Source organism: Oncorhynchus mykiss, chromosome 11 (genome assembly GCF_057628025.1).
Source record: "Oncorhynchus mykiss isolate SJ-2025 chromosome 11, ASM5762802v1, whole genome shotgun sequence".
Taxonomy (NCBI): domain Eukaryota; kingdom Metazoa; phylum Chordata; class Actinopteri; order Salmoniformes; family Salmonidae; genus Oncorhynchus; species Oncorhynchus mykiss.
The window spans coordinates 68,807,992-68,814,715 of NC_143032.1; positions in this window are offsets into that span (position 1 = coordinate 68,807,992).

Genomic DNA, 6,724 nt, shown 5'->3' on the forward strand with positions numbered 1-6,724 from the left:
AGGAGTTTCATAAAGCAGTTCACTTCTGTTTTCTACGTCGTCACACTCTGTCACAGTCTGTTCATATATAGCCGAGACAATTCATTGTCCATGTCAAATAAAGACTTGAACCCTATCAGTAGCAGTTTTGCTGCCCAGCGGCTCTCTCACCCACTATACGCATGCTTAGATCACACACAAAATACTGACGTCTTAGAAGACAATAAGGCTGTCTCTCACACTAGAGAATTATTTTTTTAAATGTATTTTATTTAACCAGGAAGGCTAGTTGAGAACAAGTTCTCATTTGCAACTGCGACCTGGCCAAGATAAAGCATAGCAATTCGACACATACAAAAACACAGAGTTACAGACGGAATAAACAAAACAGTCAATAATACAGCAAAACAAAAGAAAACAAGAAGTCTATGTACAGTGAGTGCAAAGGCCATTCCAGAACACTGGGGAGAAACGTATGCTGTGTCCCTGGGGATCTAATAATAGCAAAATACATAAGTCATACTTTCTTCTCAGATGAGACCATCTCTCTACTTTGATGATATAAACTACCCCATTGGTACACTAGATGTAGGCCTACTACCTATTTTAAAGTGTGTGGTTTTTCAATGATCTGGTGGCACTGTGATACATGGTTGACAATGAAAGAATGAGGTGCCCTGAGGCCGGTTGGCTGGGAAGCTGGGAAGGACCCATCTCAAGAATGTCATGGTTGAGAATAGGGTCACTCTGGGTTATGTCACTGTTCACTGCATTGACAAAGATGTTGGTTGCTCAATCAGTAAGAAATGCACTGTGATTAGGGCTGTGACGGTGACCATATTACCGCTACTCCGGTGGTCACGAGTCATGAAGGCAGTCAAATTCCACGTGACCATTTAGTCACAGTAATTAGGCTTCTGCAAACTCTGATGCTTCTGATGGTCATTAGTAGCCTACCAAACTTGTGAGTGCTCAGCACTCTATTGTCCCTCTAATCACTCTTGACATCAATGCAAATGTGATCTAAAATCTAACCAAACACTTAATGAGACTCATCAGCTCATGTTGTGCAACATTTCTATAGGCTATGTAATTGTGTGAGAAAACAGATTGATGGCTTTTGTTAAAAAGAGGAGTCTCCCATCAGCTTTATATAGGCTAGGCCAACTATATTTATTTCTCAACCTTCCTAATATTAAGTACATTGCTTCTCTTTACAACAGGAGTATAGCCTACCTGGCTGGCATTAAAATGAACCACGGGAAATGCATCCTCCTTGCGCTATTTAAGTGCATAGATTACATGTATTTTTACCTGTTGCTCCTGTTTTGAGACAGGTGCATGATAATGGTCCATTCAAAATAAAAACACATTTCACATATATATGATTTAGTATATGTAGAGACAAGATTAAATCAAGAATAGTGTGATGGGTGACATTATTAGCTTGTCAGTTGTGAATGACAGATTTTCACTTTTGAATGATGTCCAGTTTAAGGAAAGAAACAGCCATGCTTTTTGTTGTGCAACTTTTTAAAATCATAGTTGCACACCTTATGTAGCCTAGCCCATAGCCCAAAAGTTTTGTATCACACCTGAAGTGGCCAAATAAATTCTCAAAATGAAGCACATTAGTCCGCTTTACAACTGGTGTAGAGCCTAACTGGCATACAAACAAACATGCATGAGTTTCAAGTTTGTGGAAGATAATTTTCACCATAAAAAAAGCACCTTCCTTATAAAAGCATTACATGCATAATGGCATTTATGGTCACTTTTGAGAATGGTGTTTTCCTGCTAATGACACATTCGCGCTTATAGACTAAAGCCGTGTGCGCATTGCTGAGCTTATAATGTGAAGAAATAGCCTAATAGTTTATCAACATTTTTAAAAGTTTTTTTTATTTTATTTTAATTTTATTTTACCCCCTTTTCGCCCCAATTTTGTGGTATCCAATTGTTAGTAGTTACTATCTTGTCTCATCGCTACAACTCCTGTACGGGCTCGGGAAAGATGAAGGTCGAAAGCCATGCGTCCTCCGAAACACAACCCAACCAATCCGCACTGCTTCTTAACACAGCGCGCATCCAACCCGGAAGCCAGCCGCACCAATGTGACGGAGGAAATACCGTGCACCTGGCGACCTGGTTAACGCGCACTGCGCCCGGCCCGCCACAGGAGTCGCTAGTGCGCGATGAGACAAGGATATCCCTCCGGCCAAACCCTCCCTAACCCAGACGACGCTAGGCCAATTGTGCGTCGCCCCAAGGACCTCGAGGTCGCAGCCGGCTGCGACAGAGCCTGGGCTCGAACCCAGAGTCTCTGGTGGCACAGCTAGCACTGCGATGCAGTGCCCTAGACCACTGCGAGTTTATCAACATTTTAAACTAAAGGTTCTCATCTGTTGTGTCAAGCTCATTGCTAAAAATAGGTTATTTGATGATAGTGGTTGTATTCATTTGGGATCTATCGCATCCCACAACAGTCCCAGACTGTTTGAATTATTTATTTCTCGCCCAGAATAGGTCAACTTTTGTACTTTGAGGGATAGTAGTTTGACATAAGCCAGTGCTTTTGCTGTTCGTTGGGTCTACTCCTCTTGTTGGCTGATGAAAAGTAAATGTAGACAGTTCTTCCAATATCTTCAAAATTGATGTGTTTGTCTTCACTTGTAGCCTATGAGAAAGACCCGATCACAAAATAAATTATAATATAGGAGTTTCTTTGTTAACCGCTCAACACAGAATATTCTTTCTATTTTATTCAGGTATGTTCAATTGTATTCTTCATACTATAAAATAATATAAAATAATTAAACGTAATTCTAAGCAAATCTTGTCTGCTAAATGATCTAGTGTAGCCGAAAGCTATATGGCATAGCCAGATCAGGGCCTAACACAAGGACAACTCAGAGTATGCTATTCTTGTCTTTTGAAATAGACTACATTTTCTTCATATCATGTTTCTTTAGAACTGTCTAAAATAAATAATGGATTCATTGTGATGGTGTAGGCTATATTACATGGATTTTTTCAACTTTTAAAAATGTAGATGTTCCAAAGGTCTGCTTCAGTAGCTTGTACGCCAGGAGAAACTAAATGTGTTTATGTTAATTAACGGTCAATTACCTGGAGACCGACAGTTATTTGCTTGACATTCATCAGCTAACAAAATGTCATGACTGCCACAGACCTAACTGTGATTTTATTTATTTTGGGGTAAAACAATTTGTACAGTTTAAAAACAATTTAAAAGTACAAAGAAGTCCAACAAGATACCACAATTCTTTCCAAGGTAGTCCTCTGTGTAGCTTGGTCAATGTGAGCTATCACGAGATCAGACTGGTTCCACCAGACTATTGGGCTCTGGCTAGGTGAGGTGAAATCATAGACTTAGATCAGACTGGTTCCACCAGACTATTGGGCTCTGGCTAGGTGAGGTGAAATCATAGACTTAGATCAGACTGGTTCCACCAGACTATTGGGCTCTGGCTAGGTGAGGTGAAATCATAGACTTAGATCAGGCTGGTTCCACCAGACTATTGGGCTCTGGCTAGGTGAGGTGAAATCATAGACTTAGATCAGACTGGTTCCACCAGACTATTGGGCTCTGGCTAGGTGAGGTGAAATCATAGACTTAGATCAGACTGGTTCCATCAGGCTATGGGGCTCTGGCTAGGTGAGGTGAAATCATAGACTTAGATCAGGCTGGTTCCACCAGACTATTGGGCTCTGGCTAGGTGAGGTGAAATCATAGACTTAGATCAGGGCCGTTCAATGTCGGTCCTGGAGGGCCGAAACACTTCTGTTTTTCATCCTCTCCTTCTAATAAGGGACTAAGTCAGACCTAATAAGGGACACCAGTTGGGTGCAATTAACTACCAGGTAGAAACAAATACCAGTTGTGTTTCGGCCCTCCAGGACTGACATTGAACTGCCCTGACTTACTGTAGATAGACATCGCATCTTTGTATGTCCCATTATGACAACTGTGACAGTACGGGCAGCACCATTGAGGCAATCTCTATTGTGAAGCAGCTACTCTTCCTGGGGTCCGGCAAAATTAAGGCAGTTACACAATTTTAAAAACATTACAATACCTTCATAACAGATTTCACAACACACTAAGTATGTGCCCTCAGGCCCCTACTCCACTACCACATATCTACAACACAAAATCCATGTGTACGTGTGTATAGTGCGTATGTTATCATGTGTGTGTATGCATGTCTGTCCATATGTTTGTGTTGCTTCACATGTATTTTTATCTGTTTTTTTATCTGATTCTACTGCTTGCATCAGTTACCTATTGTGGAATACCGTTCCATGTAGTCATGGCTCTTTGTAGTACTGCAGTTCCCATAGTCTGTTCTGGACTTGGGGACAGTGAAGAGGCCTCTGGTGGCATGTATTGTGAGGTATGCATGGGTGTCCGAGTTGTGTGCTAGTAGTTTAAACAGACAGCTCAGTATATTCAGTTTGTCAACACTTCTTACAAAAACAAGTAGTAATGAAGTCATTCTCTCCTCCACTCTGAGCCATGAGTATCATTAATGTTATCTCTCTGTGTACATTTAAGGGCCAGCCATGCTGCCCTGTTCTGAGCCAATTGTAATTTTCCTAAGTCCATCTTTGTGGCACCTGACCACACGATTGAATAGTAGCGCTTTATTATGGTCAGACTTCCCCCTCATTTTAGCTACTGTTGTATCAACATGTTTCGACTATAATTGTCATGTATTGTCATGTTGTGTCTTGTTTCTGTCCTTTCCCTTCACCCTGTCTCCCTCTGCTGGTCGTTATTAGGTTACCTTTTCTCCCCCTCTTTCCCCCAGCTGTTCCTTGTCTCCTCCTAACTACCTCGTCACCCCTTTTCCCACCTGTTCCCTTTTTCCCTCTGATTAGTCCTCTATATCTCTCTCTGTTCCTGCTCCTGTCTTGGTCGGATTCTTGTTTGTGTTGTTCATGCCTGAACCAGACTATCGTCATGTTTGCTGCAACCTTGTCCTGTCCTGTCGGAACCTGCCGGTCCATCTGAGCCTACGTTTTGTTTTGTTATTAAAGAAGCTCTGTTTACGTTAATTCGCTTTTGGGTCCTCATTCACGCACCGTAACAGAAGAATCCGACAAAGAATGGACCCAGCGACTTCGGATCCTCTCCACTCAGCCGTCGAGATCCAGGGAGCGATGCTAGGCAGACACAAGCAGGAATTGTCTGCTGCTCGACATGCCGTTGAGACCCTGGCCACCCAAGTCTCCAACCTCACAGAACAGGTTCACCATCTCCGCCTCGATCCACCGGCCACTTCCAGGGCTTTCGAATCTCCGGAGCCCAGAATCAATAACCCACCGTGTTACTCTGGGGAGCCCACTGAATGCCGCTCGTTCCTCACCCAGTGTGATATTGTGTTTTCTCTCCAGCCCAACACTTACTCCAGGAGCACTGCTCGTGTCGCCTACGTCATATCTCTCCTTACTGGACGGGCTCGTGAGTGGGGCACGGCAATCTGGGAGGCAAGGGCTGAGTGTACTAACCAGTATCAGGACTTTAAGGAGGAGATGATACGGGTTTTTGATCGATCTGTTTTTGGGGAGGAGGCTTCCAGGGCCCTGTCTTCCCTATGTCAGGGTAATCGATCCATAACAGACTACTCTATTGAGTTTCGCACTCTTGCTGCCTCCAGTGGCTGGAACGAGCCGGCTTTTCTCGCTCGTTTTCTGGAGGGTCTCCGCGCAGAGGTAAAGGATGAGATTCTCTCCCGGGAGGTTCCTTCCAGCGTGGATTCCTTGATTGAACTCGCTATTCGCATTGAGCGACGGGTTGATCTTCGTCACCGAGCTCGTGGAAAGGAGCTCGCGTTCTCCGTTGCCCCCCTCTCCGCATCACTACCATCTTCCTCTGCCGGCTCGGGTGCTGAGCCTATGCAGCTGGGAGGTATCCGCATCTCGACTAAGGAGAGGGAACGGAGAATCACCAACCGCCTCTGTCTCTATTGCGGTTCTGCTGGTCATTTTGTCACTTCATGTCCAGTAAAAGCCAGAGCTCATCAGTAAGCGGAGGGCTACTGGTGAGCGCTACTACTCCTGTCTCTCCTTCAAGATCCTGCACTACCTTGTCGGTCCATCTACGCTGGACCGGTTCGTCAGCTTCCTGCAGTGCCTTAATAGACTCTGGGGCGGAGGGCTGTTTTATGGACGAGACCTGGGCTCGGGAACATGACATTCCTCTCAGACAGTTAAGGGAGTCCACGGCCTTGTTCGCCCTGGATGGTAGTCCTCTCCCCAGGATTCAGCGTGAGACGCTACCTTTAACCCTCACTGTTTCTGGTAATCATAGCGAAACCATTTCTTTTTTAATTTTTCGTTCACCTTTTACACCTGTTGTTTTGGGCCATCCCTGGCTAGTTTGTCATAATCCTTCCATTAATTGGTCTAGTAATTCTATCCTCTCCTGGAACGTCTCTTGTCATGTGAAATGTTTAATGTCTGCTATCCCTCCTGTTTCCTCTGTCTCTTCTTCACAGGAGGAGCCTGGTGATTTGACAGGGGTGCCGGAGGAATATCACGATCTGCGCACGGTGTTCAGTCGGTCCAGGGCCACCTCTCTTCCTCCACACCGGTCGTATGATTGTAGTATTGATCTCCTTCCGGGAACCACTCCCCCCCGGGGTAGACTATACTCTCTGTCGGCTCCCGAACGTAAGGCTCTCGAAGATTATTTGTCTGTAGCTCTTGCCGCCGGTAC